Genomic DNA, 15,910 nt, shown 5'->3' on the forward strand with positions numbered 1-15,910 from the left:
TTTGAGTGTGTTTTTGTGACATTTAGGATCCATATTCGTCTAAGATTAAGTTCTTTTATACGCTTGTGAGGTTGCTGTCCTCGAATCTTCTGTTTCTGGGTTGAAGTTCCATTTTAGGTACCACTCGACCAGTCACTCGACCACCACTCGACCGAGTCGTGATCGAGCACCTGCTCGAGCCAGAAGCCGGGTCTCTATAACCATCATTTTCCAGTCGACTTGACCTCCTACTTGAGCCTGTGCTCAGTCGCTTGCCTAGCAAAAATCGTTTGTGTCTGTTAATGCACACAAGGTCTAAAGGAAAGGACAATCTTCTTAGGCCTATTGACAACATCAACAACAAGACCAAGAGTTTAGGAGCTAAGCAAAGGAGAGTTGTTCAGCAACAACAAGAGGTTATAGTAGCTATGGATCAACAGGATCAGGTTCAGAGACCAAGGAACATTGGTGCTGGAGATGCACCCAACACTCACAACCAAAGAGCTGGCATTGTGCCACCAACTGTTGCCAACAACAACTTTGAGATCAAGAGTGGATTGATCTCAATGATTCAGGCCAATAAATTCCATGGATTGCCTATGGAGGATCCACTAGATCATCTTGATGAGTTTGACAGAATCTGTGGTCTTACCAAGATCAATGGAGTAAGTGAAGATGGTTTCAAGCTGAGGTTGTTCCCTTTCTCACTTGGGGACAAGGCTCATTTATGGGAAAAGACTCTCCCTACTGGTGCAATCACTACTTGGGATGCATGCAAGAAGGCTTTCTTGGCCAAGTTTTTCTCCAATGCTAGGACAGCAAGACTAAGGAATGAGATCTCTGGATTTGCTCAAAGGAGTAATGAAAGCTTTTGTGAAGCTTGGGAGAGATTCAAGGGATACCAAACTCAATGTCCTCATCATGGTTTCAGTGTGGAGTCTTTGTTGAGCACATTGTATAGAGGAGTGCTTCCCAAGTTCAGAATGCTTCTTGATACAGCCTCCAATGGAAACTTCCTCAATAAGAATGTGGAAGAAGGCTGGGAGTTAGTAGAGAACCTTGAACAGTCTGATGGGAACTACAATGAGGACTATGACAGAACCATAAGGTCATCATCAACTGATCAAGAAGACAAGTAAAAGAAGGATCTGAAAATGGTGAATGAAAAGCTTGATAGGATCTTGCTAAGTCAGCAAAAGTCTATTCACTTTGTTAGTGAAGAGGAGCCTCCAGCTCAAGAGGGAGAGAATGAGTTTGCTAAGTTATGCTATATGCAAAACCAAGGAGGCTTCAAGGGTTATAACCAAGGAGGGTTTAGGAACAATAATCTGTCCTATAGGAGCACAAATGTGGCCAACCCACAAGATCAAGTCTACCCTCCTCAACAGCCTCAACAGCACCAAAACTATGTCCCCAAACAACAGCAACAGGTGTTCTAGCCCCAGTTGTGTCCCCCACCAAGGTTTCAGACTAACCAAGGCCAGGAACAAGACCTTAGAGCCATGGTACAACAGCTGTTGATTGGTCAAACACAAGGGAAGATAGAGGAAGCCAAACAGTTTGCTGAGCTAAACCAAAGGCTCACATCTCAATACAATGATCTGAATATGAAGTTTGAGGGTCTGAATTCCAGAGTTAAGTACATGGAGAGTAACATAGCCTCTTCTTCAGCTCCAAAACCCAACCAACTCCCTGGAAAAGCTGTCCAAAATCCAAGGGAGTTCACAGCCAAAGCCATTCAAGTTCATGAGGAAGAAGCCACTAAGGACAGTGCAGTTCAAGTTTGGGGGAATTCATTAGTTACTGAAGCCCCAAGTGATGTTTGTAACAAGCAATTGGAGCTCGCACCTGAGCTCGACCATGGACTCGAGCAGCCACTCTACCGAGTGCGTGCTCGAGTGGTCGATCGAGCTGGACAGTCAGAAGCTGTCAAGCCTGCTAAGTACACTCCTCCTGCTTACAAGCCACCTCTTCCATTCCCAGGACGTTTCAAAGCACAAAAGATTAAGGAGCTTAGGGAAATCATTGAGAGAAAGGAGATGATGGCTAAGCAACAAGAGGAAGAGAAGGCTTTGAAGGAAGTGGTTGTGATTGAAGAAGCTGTGGTTGAGGAAGTGTTAGCCATACAAGAGATCACCATTGCTTACCAAGAAGAGGAGAGAGGACCTGCCTTGGAACAGTATGATCCATATCCTCTCTACAAAGACTTTTTGCTTGATTTGTCAAAGAAGAAGGCTGAAGCTCAAGATGAGAAGGATATTGAGAACCTTGGAGGAGTGATCATTCCAATAAAGCTTAAGGATCCAGGGCCATTCTACTTGCCTTGCACAATCAGTTACCTCCACTACAATCAATGCCTTTGTGATTTGGGAGCTTCAACAAGTGTCATGCCATATTCCATAGCTCAAAAGCTTGGGAGAACTGACTTCAAATCTACTAAACTCCATGTGTGCCTGGCTGATGGGACAAATAGAGAGGTAGTTGGGAGGTTAGAGAATGTCCCAATCAAGATAGGAAGAGCAAGGATCCACACTGACTTTGTGGTGATAGAGATGGACAAGGAGCCTGAAGATCCAATCTTACTAGGGAGGCCATTCTTAGCTACTGTTGGAGCAGTTATTGATGTCAAGGTCTTGTGACCTTGAACATTGCTGAAGATGTAGTTATGAAGTTCAATATCTACAATCCAACCAACCTTCCCACCATTGATGACCAGCCTTTTACTATCAAGGACAAAGGTGGTCAAGAAGGGTTAAGTGATAAGGCAACTCCAAAAGCTGAGCTCCCACTTCAAGAGGATTCTGTGGAAAAGCTTAAGAGGTCAGTTCAAGAGTTGACTAGTATGGTTGAGGATCTTCAAGTAAAGCTAAACAAGAGGTCTTTGAGGAAAGCAAGACCAAGGCTCAAAATCAAGAAGAAATATGGTTTGTGTGCTAAGGGTGAGGTGATCAAGGATCAACTTCACAGTGACCAAGAGGTTCCAGGGAGGATTTCATCACCTCCTTGGTATCTAGATCAAGTCTAAGAAGGAAATCAAAGTCAAGCTTAGTGACTTTAAACAAGCTCACTAGGGAGGAAATCCCTAAGGTATCTCTGTACATATTGCCTTGGAATTTTAGTATTTTGATTTTTTGCTTTCGTATTTTCATGGTTAGGCAAGCTAGGGAGTCTGAATAGAACAGGAAGGGACAGCTAACGGAGACTCGCGGTCCAGCTCGACCCCCCCACTCGGACATGCACTCGACCGAGTCACGGTCGATTGGCATTGTCGAGCTGCCCCAATCACCTTCCTCCAGTCACCAGCAGGACCCCATCTACACCTTTGATAGTATGCAGGAGGATGTGGACAGCTTCTTCTCCAATCCTTGAGGTAACATTATCACCTTACCATTGTATATACCATAGCATTTCATATGTTGTGTTTTGTTTTAAGTCTTGAATCCTCAAGCAAATTTCTTTCACACAAGGGACTGTGTGATTTAAGTTTGGGGGAGGGTTTGAGATAGCATTTGATGTTGTGTTTTGTTTTCTTATTTCAAATTTTTATCATCATCATGTTAGCACTTGCATAATCATCTAAGGCATTGGAAAACCATAAAAATTTGAAAATTTTTTGCAAAAATCTTTATAAAAAAAGAGTGTTCATGTAGTTTGCATTGCATATTTAAGTATTTTGTTTATCATATAGGACTGTTTGCATTAGGGATCTATGATGAGTTTTTCCTTGTTAGCTTGCTTAATTCACTAGACTAGGATCAATGCCCAAGTTAATAGTACTTTGATGCTAGTTGAGTGGTTAGAAGCATAAGATTGAACCAAGCCTTGAATTCTTGAATTGCATTTGGTCTAAATTGAAGCATGTTGTGATTTGATGCCATTTCCTATCTATAAGAACCTAATATTGACTGTTAATTATCAATGTATGCATTGTTTTAAACTCATGGATACCATATACTTATTTGGATCATCTTTCTCCTTTTGCCACTCTTGTTGATCCAAGTAGCTGATTTCACTTTTAAATCAGTTTCCCTACCCCTAACCAAACCTTCTTTCAAGCCATGTTTATTCTTGTGTGTGTGAGGCCTATTTTTGGGATTGAGCTTGGTAGAAAGTGTTAGGTTTGAACTGACAAGAGTAAAGCCTTGTGTAGTTCTAGTTTGCATTTTTCAAACTAGATAGGACTAGGTGGTTCACTTGTTGGGTTTGGAACTTGGCTGTTTTTAAAACCAAAAGAGGAAAAAGAGAAAGAAAAGGTTAGAGTCTTTAGGAGGGGAATGTGTTTAAGAAAATTTAAAGTCTAGTGAAAGAATGGTAAGAATAAGGTTGTTTAAAGATGGTTCTAGTTAAAGAAAAGAAAGAAAGAAAAAAAAAGTCTAGCAAAATGCTTATATGTCTTAAGAATAAGAAGAAAAGAGAACCATAGCAAATAAGTAAGAATCCCCCATTCCACTAGAAAGATCAAATAAGAAACCTCTCCTAAGACTTTAAAACCAAAAGAGAAAAGGGTGAAAAAGAAGAAAAGAAGTTAAAGGGTAGCACTAGGATCAATTGGGTTTAGATTGATAGGATAAACACTTTGGGAGCCTTTGGGTAGACAAGGTTTTGTTCTTGTATGTGTCTAAGTGTTCTTACCTTTAGCATTCTTCTAAAGCTCAATCCATTTTTTATGAGAGAACCTTGATATTGATAAGCCCTACTCTAAAAAGAGACCATCATTGTCTCTAAACCTTTTACTGCCAAGCCAAATGAGTTTAAGCATTGCATAGAATTGATTCATGTTCTTGATTAATGAATGTTAAAGGAAATGGTTGATTTGAATGCATGTGGATGTCTAAGGCTCAAATCAGTGATGGTTGTGATATGCTTGTCTAAAGTCTTTAAGTATAGCTCATTCAACTTGCATCATAGTACTAGTAACTTGGACATTGATTCTAGATGGTCTATTTGCAAGCTTTAGGAGCTGAGATCCCACTTTCAAACCTCATCGACCTTCTTATGTCTTGTTTATTTGCTTGAGGGCAAGCAAAGACTAAGTTTGGGGGTGTTGATGTTCATATATTTTACCATGTTTTCCCTTAGTTTATTCACATCTTTTGCATCTTTTGCTAGCCATTTTCATCATTATTGTGTAGCTTTAGGACTAATCATGCATTAGAGTTTAGTTGCATTGCATTTGCATCTTTTCATGCATAAACAGGTGATTTTGGAGCTTAAGGAGCATGGAAACAATCCTGAGGAGAAGTGAAGCAATCTTGAAGGGAAAGCAAGAGAGTTAAGGCTGAAGAACCAAGGTCCAGAGTCCAACTCGACCAAGCACTCGACCGAGTGGGTAGATGGACTCGACCGAGTGGAGTGTGCACGAGAGAAGCCAGCTCGACCATGGACTCGACCGAGCACTGGTCGAGTTGACCGAGCCGTTGAATACTTTGACTTTTTCTATTTTTAGGGCTTCCACCTCCTCACCTATATAAGGCCTTGTACCTGCAGCCACCAAAGGGTGCAACTTTTTAGATATTCCCTAAACCTAGTTTTTACCTTTTTTAGTTTTATTCCTTTTGCATTTTTATTTTTAAGATCTTGTACTTCCTTATGAAAGAAGACTAGATTCTTATATTTTGTTGGTTCTATAACTTTCAAGATATTGAGAATTTGAGTTTCATCCTTTCATCAATATTGAAGATCTTTGTTTAATCTTTCTAATAATGCAAGTTTCAATATTTTCTGGGTTTTTGATTTGATCACCATGTATTGTTGTGAGTAGTTTCCTTAGGATCTTGAGGATGGGTTAGGATGGATTGATCTTGTGGTTTGTGTGACTTGGTCAAGCTTGATTGTTGTAGATCTCTTCTAGGGTAGATGATCTTAATGCTGATTCTATATCTGAGAGGGTAGAGTCTGATTTCAAGCTTCTTAGCATCACACCAATGTTTAGGAAGCATAGATAAGGCTAGATCTAGAGCTTACCATTAGGCTTGCTAAGAGATTAGAGGTCTTGTTTGGTTTGAGATGTATTGCTTAATGCCTGCCTGTGTAGATTCTTTACTGTGTGAGAACAAGTCTAGAATTGCATAGGTTTGATTGTTTCTTGACCATGAGAGTGGGAGAAACTTGTCTTAGATTAATATGTCTAGAGGTTAGCTCAAAGTTTGCTTGAGATTTGTTGACCAAGTTAGATAACCACAATGATTAGTCCATCCCATGAATCCATCCTCATGACCTTCTTTGTTTATTGAAATCTTAGTCTTAATCCTGTTGCTTGCTTGTTGTTTGATTGGATTTAGCATTACTCTGTTTTTATTGCATTGCTCTGTTTCTGCGTCTAGTCTAGCTCGACCACCCACTCGACCTACACTCGGTCGAGTGCTGCTCGAGTTCATCCCCAGAACTCTGTGTCTATGATTTGTGTTTGTCTTGTTTCATTCCTGTTTCATTCCAGTTGCATACATTTAGTTTTCAGTTCATTAATTATCTTGCATTAGTTCATTAGTAGTAGTCTCTGTTTCTGTTCTTGCTTTATCACTGTTTCAATCATTCAGTTTCATTTGCATCTAGTTGTTAGTTCTTGTAGTTTATTTTTTGCATTTTACATTTTCTTCCTAGGATTGTTAGTGACAAACAATCTTTACATTTGTCTTAACTTAGATTCATATGCATATCTTAATTGTTCACAAACACTCATTTAGGATTGATACCTCTTGTACTGCAATAGCATAAGGGGAATTGAAACACTCATCCATCATTCCATTCATATCTCACCATTGCATACATCATCATTCACCACACTATTAAAATCTTGTTTCAGAATTCAAGGCTTGGTTCAATCTTATGCTTCTAACCACTCAACTAGCATCAAAGTGCTATTAACTTGGGCATTGATCCTAGTCTAGTGAATAAACAAGCTAACAAGGGAATACTCATCATAGATCCCTAATGCAAATACTATACAATCCTACATGAAACATGCTAAACAAGATCCTAATGTGCAGTGCAAACTACATGAACACTCTTTTTTTTTATAAAGATTTTTGTAAAATTTTTCAAATTTTTAGGGTTTTTCTATGCCTTAGATGCTATGCAAGTATTAACATGATGATGCTAAAAATTTGAAATAAGAATCACAAAACACAATGTCAAATGCTATCTCAAACCCTCCCCCAAACTTAAATCACACAGTCCCTGTGTGAAAGAAATTTGATTGAGGATTCAAGAGTAAAAACAAATCACAAAACACAATATGAAATGCAATGATATGTACAAGTGAAGGTGATAGTGGTACCTTAGGGATTGTGGAAGTAGTTGTCCACATCCATCTGCATGCTGTCATAGGAGTAGTTGGGGTCTTTCAGTTGACTTGGAGGTGGAGATTGGGGCAGCTCGACGATGGGAATCGACCGAGACTCGGTCGAGTACGTGCTCGAGTGGGGGGGTCGAGCTGGACCACGAATCTTCTTTTCCTCTTCTATCTGGTCTCCCTTGCTTCCCTGATCGTGAAAATACCGAAACAAAAATCAAAATACCAAAAACCTTAAACAATATGTACATGGATACCTTAGGGACTTCCTCCCTAGTGAGCTTGTTTAGAGTCACTAAGCTTGACTTTTGATGCCTGTTCAGGCTTGGTTTGGATTCCAAGGAGGTGATGAAATCCCCCCTGGTTCTATTTGATAACCTTGGTGCTGTTTCTTGATCACTACCTCCTTAACATTTGAGCTTTGCTTCTTCTTAAACTTGAGTCTTGGTCTTGCCTTCTTCAAAGACCTCTTGTTGAGCTGAACTTGAAGATCCTTCACCAGATCAGTCAGCTCTTGAACTGAACCCTTAAGATGATGAACTGATTCCTCATGAGATGTGACCTTAGCTGTTGAAGTCTCTTCTTCTCTCAAAACCCCAAAATCAGCCTTATCTTCAATCTTAAATGGTTGACCTCCAATGGTTGGTAGGTTAGATGGATTTGTAATATCAAAGTTCATGGTCAAACCTTCAGATATGTTCAACCTTATCAGCCCCTCCTTAACATAAATGATTGCTCCTGTTGTGGCAAGGAATGGTCTCCCAAGCAAGATTGGATCCTCTACCTCCTTATCCATCTTTATTATGATGAAATCAGTGGGAATTCTTGCCTTGCCTATCTTGACTAGGAGGCTCTCCAATTTACCAACTACATCTTTGTGTGAACCATCAGCTAGACTTATGTAGAGATTGCTTGGCTTGAATTCAGTGTGTCCAAGCTTTTCTGCTATAGAGTAGGGCATGACACTAACAGATGCTCCAAGATCACACAAGCATTTGTTGAAGTGAAGGTAGCTGATGGAGCAAGGTAGATTGAATGGACCTGGATCTTCAAGTTTTGTTGGAACAATAGTTGTCCCAATCTCATCTTGATCTCTCCTGTTTTGATTCTGAGCTTTCTGCTTGGATATGTCAAGTAACATGTCTTTGTAGAGAGGATATGGGGCATATTGTTCCAAAGCTGGTCCTCTCTCCTCTTCCTTCTCTTCAATGACAACCTCCTGTTGAATGGCCCTCACTTCCTTCTTTTCAATCACAACCTCTTCCTTCAAAGCCATGACTTCTTCCTTCTCAATGACTTCCCCTTGTTGTAAAGCTAACTCCTTCTCTTGTTGCATAGCCAACTTTTCCTTTTTCTCAATAATTTCTCTGAATTCTTTCAGCTTTTGTGCTTTGAAACGTCCTGGGAATGGTAGAGGTGGTGTATAAGCAGGAGGAATGTACTTAGCAGGCTTAACAGCATCTGGGACATCAACTCGACTGGAAACTCGATCAGTCACTCGATCGTGTGTTTGTTCGAGTGGGGGGTCGAGTTCTTTGTCAACTTCAGCTTGTTTTGCACAATCTTCACTTTGAGCTTCAAGAAATGACCAATCCTCCCCAGTGTTAACTTCACTGTCCTCAGTGACAACTGCCTCATTGAGATGAATGGCCTTAGCAGTGCATTCCCTTGGGTGTTGAAGTTGGTTTGGTGTAGGAGAGGAATTAGAAGCCATGCAACTTTCCATGTTCGTGATTGTAGAGCTCAGTCTGTCCAACTGGTTATTCAGTCCAGTAGAATAAGAATTCAACGTTTGGTGCAGCTCAGCAAACTGCCTTGCTTCCTCAATCTGCTTAGTGGCTTGCCCAAGCAACATTTGTTGCATCATAGCTCTTAAGTCAGGTTCTTGAGCTTGTGAGGTCTGGAACCATGGAGAGGGATACGATTCAGCCTGGTATACTGGTTGATGTTGCATGGGTATGTAATTGAACATACTGTTGTGGTACATCATTACTGACTCGAACAGGTACTCGGTCGAGCGCAGGCTCGAGTGGTTGGTCGAGTCGACTGGGAAGTAATGGCTATTTGGATCCGGCTTCTTGCTCGATCAAGTGCTCGATCACAGCTTGGTCGAGTGGGTGGTCGAGTGGGTACCTGAAACTCAAGACAGCCAAGCAAACGAAGATTCGAGTTCAATAACGTCACAAGTGTTTAAACAAACTTAATCTTAGACTAATAATGATCCTAAATGTCACAAAACAAACTCAAATGGGCAATGGCGCCAAATTGAAACTGACTTTCTTTGTGGTGTGGTGAATGAATGATGTATGGAATGATGATGTATGGAATGAATAGAAGTCAGGGTGTTTCAATTCCCCTTATGCAATTGTAGTATAAGAGGTGTCAATCCAATCTGAGTGTTTGTGAACAATCAAGATGTGCATATGAGTCTAAGTCAAGCCAATTGTAAAGATTGTTTGTCACTAACAATCCTATAATGAGATATGAAATGCAGAAAGTAAAAACAACTAGAACAAGATACTAAATGCAAACAGAACAGACAAATTAAAGCTATAATGAAACTAGAACAGAAGTAGACACTATACTGATGAACTAATGCAAGACAAGTAATGAACAGAAAACTAAGTGAATGCAATGGAAATGAAACAGGAATGAAACAAGACAATCACAAATCATAAACACAAGTTCTGGGGATGAACTCGAGCATCACTCGACTGAGTGTAGGTCGAGTACAGGGTCAAGCTAGACTAAACGTGAAAACAGAGCAACACAAGAAAAATAGAGCAATGCAAAAACTAATCAAACAACAAGCAAGCAATTATATTTAGACTAAGATATTAATAAACAAAGAAGGCCTTGAGGAGGGATTCATGGGCTGAGCTAATCATTGTGGTTATCTAACTTGGTCAACAAATCTCAACCAAACTTTGAGATGATCTCTAGACATACTATTCTAAGACATGTTTAATCCACTCTCATGGCAAGAAACAATCAAACCTATGCATTTCTAGACTTGTTCTCACAAAGTAAAGAATCTACACAAGCAGGCTTTAAGCAATACATCTCAAACCAAACAAGACTTCTAATCTTTTAGCAAGCCTAATGGTAAGCTCTAGATCTAGCCTTATCTATGCTCCTTAGCCATTGGTGTGATGCTAAGATGCTTGAAATCAAACCCTACCTTCTCAGATATAGGATCAGCATTAAGAACATCTAGCCTAGAAGAGATCTACAACAATCAAGCTTGACCAAATCAAATAAACTACAAGATCAACCCAGCCTAACCCATCCTCAAGGTCCTAAGCAAACTACTCACAAGAACACATGGTGAAATATGTCAAAAACCCAGAAAATATTGAAACTTGCATCATTAGAAAGATGAAACAGAGATCTACAATATTGATGAAGAAATAAAACTCGAAATCTTAATATTTTGAAAGTTATGAAACAAACAAAATACAAGAATCTAGTCTTTCTTTCTTAAACAAGTACAAAATCTAAAATAAAAGAAAGTGCAAAAGGAATAAAATCTAAAAAAGGTAAAAACTAGGTTTTAGACTCTCTTAAAAGCTGGACTCCTTGGTGGCTGCAGGTACAAGGGCCTTATATAGGAGGTGAGGTGGAAGCCCTAAAAATACAAAAAGTCAAAGCAGTCAACGGCTCGGTCAACTCGACCAGTGCTCGGTCGAGTGGCTGGTCGAGCTGGCTTCTCTCGTGCATTCTCCACTCGGTCGAGTCCTTCTCAGCACACGGTCGAGTGGTGGTCGAGTGTGCGGTCGAGTTGGACTCCGGACCTTGATTCTACAGCCTTAACTCTCTTTTTTTCTCCTCAGGATTGCTTCACTTCTCCTCAGCATTGCTTCCATGCTCCTTAAGCTCCAAAATCACCTGTTTATGCATGAAAAGATGCAAATGCAATGCAACTATACTCTAATGCATGATTAGTCCTAAAGCTACACAATAATGGCCTAAATGGATAGCAAAAGATTCAAAAAGTGTGAATAAACTAAGGGAAAACAAGGTAAAATATATGAACATCATCGGGTTGAATTTGGAGTGTTTAGACACCACTTTTACTCATTTTGTCCCGAAACAGGCTAAAACCGAGAAAACATTGATTCGAAGTAGTAAACAGCTTTTTTACTGTTTCTAGGGTCAGAATGTGTGACAATCCAATGCATTTGGCTAATTGTAAGAGTTCGTGATAAATTTGGAGTGTTTAGACAACATGTAAACCCGTTTTATCCCAAGAGAGGCTTAAACCGAGAAAACAGGCTAAACCCGGGAGAAAGCATTGAATTGAAGCAGTAAACAGTTATGTTACTCTTTCTAGGGTCAAAATATGTAACAATCCAATGCATTTGACTACTTATAAGAGTTCGGGTTGAATTTGGAGTGTTTGGACACCACTTTTACCCATTTTGTTCTCAAACAGGCTAAAACCGAGAAAACATTGATTTGAAGCAGTAAACAGATTTGATACTGTTTCTAGGGTCAGAATATGTGACAATCCAATGCATTTGACTAATTGTAAGAGTTCGGGATGAATTTGGAGTGTTTAGACAACACTTAAACCCGTTTTATCCCAAAACAGGTTTAAACCGAGAAAACAGGCTAAACCCGGGAGAACACATTGATTCGAAGCAGTAAACAACTATGTTACTCTTTCTAGGGTCAAAATATGTAATAATCAAATGAATTTGACTAATTATAACATTTCGGGTTGAATTTGGAGTGTTTAGACACCAGTTTTACCCATTTTGTCCTAAAACAGGCTAAAACCAAGAAAACATTGATTGGAAGCAGTAAACAGCTTTGTTACTGTTTTTATGGTCAGAATATGTGACAATCCAATACATTTGACTAATTATAAGAGTTTGGGATGAATTTGGAGTGTTTAGACAACACTTAAACTCGTTTTATCCCAAAACAGGCTTAAACCGAGAAAACAGGCTAAACCCGGGAGATAACATTGATTCGAAGCGGTAAACAGCTATGTTACTATTTCTAGGGTCAAAATATGTAATAATCCAATGAATTTGACTAATTATAAGATTTCGGGTTGAATTTGAAGTGTTTAGACACCAGTTTTACCCATTTTGTCCTGAAACAGGCTAAAACCGAGAAAACATTGATTCGAAGCAGTAAACAGCTATTTTACTCTTTCTAGGGTCAGAATGTGTGGCAATCCAATGCATTTGACTAATGGTAAGAGTTCGGGATTGATTTGGAGTGTTTAGCCAACACTTAAACCCGTTTTATCCAAAAACAGGCTTAAACCGAGAAAACAGGCTAAAACCGAGAGAAAACATTGATTTGAAGCAGTACACTGCTACGTTACTCTTTCTAGTTTCAAAATATGTAACAATCCAATGCATTTAACTAATTATAAGAGTTCGGGTTGAATTTGGAGTGTTTAGACACCAGTTTTACCCATTTTGTCCCGAAACACCCTAAAACCGTGAAACCATTGATTGGAAGCAGTAAACAGCTTTGTTACTGTTTCTAGGATCAGAATAAGTGACAATTCAGTGCATTTGACTAATTGTAAGAGTTCGGGATGAATTTGGAGTGTTTAGACACCACTTTTACCCATTTTGTTCTGAAACAGGATAAAACCGAGAAAACATTGATTTGAAGCAGTAAACATATTTGATACTGTTTTTAGGGTCAGAATATGTGACAATCCAATGCATTTGACTAATTGTAAGAGTTCAGGATGAATTTGGAGTGTTTAGACAACACTTAAACCCGTTTTATCCCAAAACAGGTTTAAACCGAGAAAACAGGCTAAACCTGGGAGAACACATTGATTCGAAGCAGTAAACAACTATGTTACTCTTTCTAGGGTCAAAATATGTAATAATCCAATGAATTTGACTAATTATAAGATTTCGGGTTGAATTTGGAGTGTTTAGACACCAGTTTTACCCATTTTGTCCTAAAACAGGCTAAAACCGAGAAAACATTGATTGGAAGCAGTAAACAGTTTTGTTACTGTTTTTTATAGTCAGAATATGTGACAATCCAATAAATTTGACTAATTGTAAGAGTTTGGGATGAATTTGGAGTGTTTAGACAACACTTAAACTCGTTTTATCCCAAAACAGGCTTAAACCGAGAAAACAGGCTAAACCCGGGAGATAACATTGATTCGAAGCAGTAAACAGTTATGTTACTCTTTCTAGGGTCAAAATATGTAATAATCCAATGAATTTGACTAATTATAAGATTTCGGGTTGAATTTGGAGTGTTTAGACACCAGTTTTACCCATTTTGTCTTGAAACAGGCTAAAACCGAGAAAACATTAATTCGAAGCAGTAAACAGCTTTGTTACAGTTTCTATGGTCAGATTATGTGACAATCCAATACATTTGACTAATTGTAAGAGTTCTGGATGAATTTAGAGTGTTTAGACAACACTTAAACCCGTTTTATCTAAAAACAGGCTTAAACCGAGAAAACAGGCTAAACCCGGGAGAAAACATTGATTCGAAGGAGTAAACAGCTATGTTACTGTTTCTAGGGTGAAAATATGTACCAATCCAATGCATTTGACTAATAATAAGAGTTCGGGTTGAATTTGGATTGTTTAGACACCACTTTTACCCATTTTGTCCCGAAACAGGCTAAAACCGAGAAAACATTGATTCGAAGTAGTAAACAGCTATGTTACTGTTTCTAGGGTCAGAATGTGTGACAATCCAATGCATTTGACTAATTGTAAGAGTTTGAGAAGAATTTGGAGTGTTTAGACAACACGTAAACCCGTTTTATCCCAAAACAGGCTTAAACCGAGAAAACATGCTAAAACGGAGAGAAAACATTGATTCGAAGCAGTAAACAGCTATGTTACTCTTGCTAGGGTCAATATATGAAACAATCCAATGCATTTGACTACTTATAAGAGTTTGGGTTGAATTTGGAGTGTTTAGACACCACTTTTACCCATTTTGTCCTGAAACAGGCTAAAACCGAGAAAACATTGATTGAAAGCAGTAAACAGCTTTGTTACTGTTTTTAGGGTCAGAATGTGTGACAATCCAATGCATTTGACTAATTGTAAGAGTTTGAGATGAATTTGGAGTGTTTAGACAACACGTAAACCGTTTTATCCCAAAACAGGCTTAAACCGAGAAAACATGCTAAAACGGAGAGAAAACATTGATTCGAAGCAGTAAACAGCTATGTTACTCTTGCTAGAGTCAATATATGTAACAATCCAATGCATATGACTACTTATAAGAGTTTGGGTTGAATTTGGAGTGTTTAGACACCACTTTTACCCATATTGTCCCAAAACAGGCTAAAACCGAGAACTCATTGATTCGAAGCAGTAAACAGCTTTGTTACTGTTTTTAGGGTCAGAATGTGTGACAATCCAATGCATTTGACTAATGGTAAGAGTTCGGGATTAATTTGGAGTGTTTAGACAACACTTAAACCCGTTTTATCCCAAAACAGGCTTAAACCGAGAAAACAAGCGAAAGCCGAGAGAAAACATTGATTTGAAGCAGTAAACAGCTATTTTACTCTTTCTAGGGTCAGAATGTGTGGGAATCCAATGCATTTGACTAATGGTAAGAGTTCAGGATTGATTTGGAGTGTTTAGCCAACACTTAAACCCGTTTTATCCAAAAACAGGCTTAAACCGAGAAAACAGGCTAAAACCGAGAGAAAACATTGATTTGAAGCAGTACACTGCTACGTTACTCTTTCTAGTTTCAAAATATGTAACAATCCAATGCATTTAACTAATTATAAGAGTTCGGGTTGAATTTGGAGTGTTTAGACACCAGTTTTACCCATTTTGTCCCGAAACACCCTAAAACCGTGAAACCATTGATTGGAAGCAGTAAACAGCTTTGTTACTGTTTCTAGGATCAGAATAAGTGACAATTCAGTGCATTTGACTAATTGTAAGAGTTCGGGATGAATTTGGAGTGTTTAGACACCACTTTTACCCATTTTGTTCTGAAACAGGATAAAACCGAGAAAACATTGATTTGAAGCAGTAAACATATTTGATACTGTTTTTAGGGTCAGAATATGTGACAATCCAATGCATTTGACTAATTGTAAGAGTTCAGGATGAATTTGGAGTGTTTAGACAACACTTAAACCCGTTTTATCCCAAAACAGGTTTAAACCGAGAAAACAGGCTAAACCTGGGAGAACACATTGATTCGAAGCAGTAAACAACTATGTTACTCTTTCTAGGGTCAAAATATGTAATAATCCAATGAATTTGACTAATTATAAGATTTCGGGTTGAATTTGGAGTGTTTAGACACCAGTTTTACCCATTTTGTCCTAAAACAGGCTAAAACCGAGAAAACATTGATTGGAAGCAGTAAACAGTTTTGTTACTGTTTTTTATAGTCAGAATATGTGACAATCCAATAAATTTGACTAATTGTAAGAGTTTGGGATGAATTTGGAGTGTTTAGACAACACTTAAACTCGTTTTATCCCAAAACAGGCTTAAACCGAGAAAACAGGCTAAACCCGGGAGATAACATTGATTCGAAGCAGTAAACAGTTATGTTACTCTTTCTAGGGTCAAAATATGTAATAATCCAATGAATTTGACTAATTATAAGATTTCGGGTTGAATTTGGAGTGTTTAGACACCAGTT

At 38.8% G+C, this 15,910-nt stretch overlaps 1 non-coding gene across 1 annotated transcript; it reads right to left on the bottom strand.

Annotated features, from left to right (window-relative positions):
• Positions 1–800: 800 nt before the first annotated feature.
• On the bottom strand, positions 801–907 carry LOC147947537 (small nucleolar RNA R71). The gene has a single exon (XR_015596090.1). It is a non-coding gene; the product is annotated as a small nucleolar RNA R71 (small nucleolar RNA).
• Between the last annotated feature and the right edge of the window lie 15,003 nt (positions 908–15,910).

The sequence above is a fragment of the Camelina sativa genome, chromosome 3, assembly GCF_030686135.1.
Source record: "Camelina sativa cultivar CO46 ecotype springtype chromosome 3, ASM3068613v1".
NCBI lineage: Eukaryota > Viridiplantae > Streptophyta > Magnoliopsida > Brassicales > Brassicaceae > Camelina > Camelina sativa.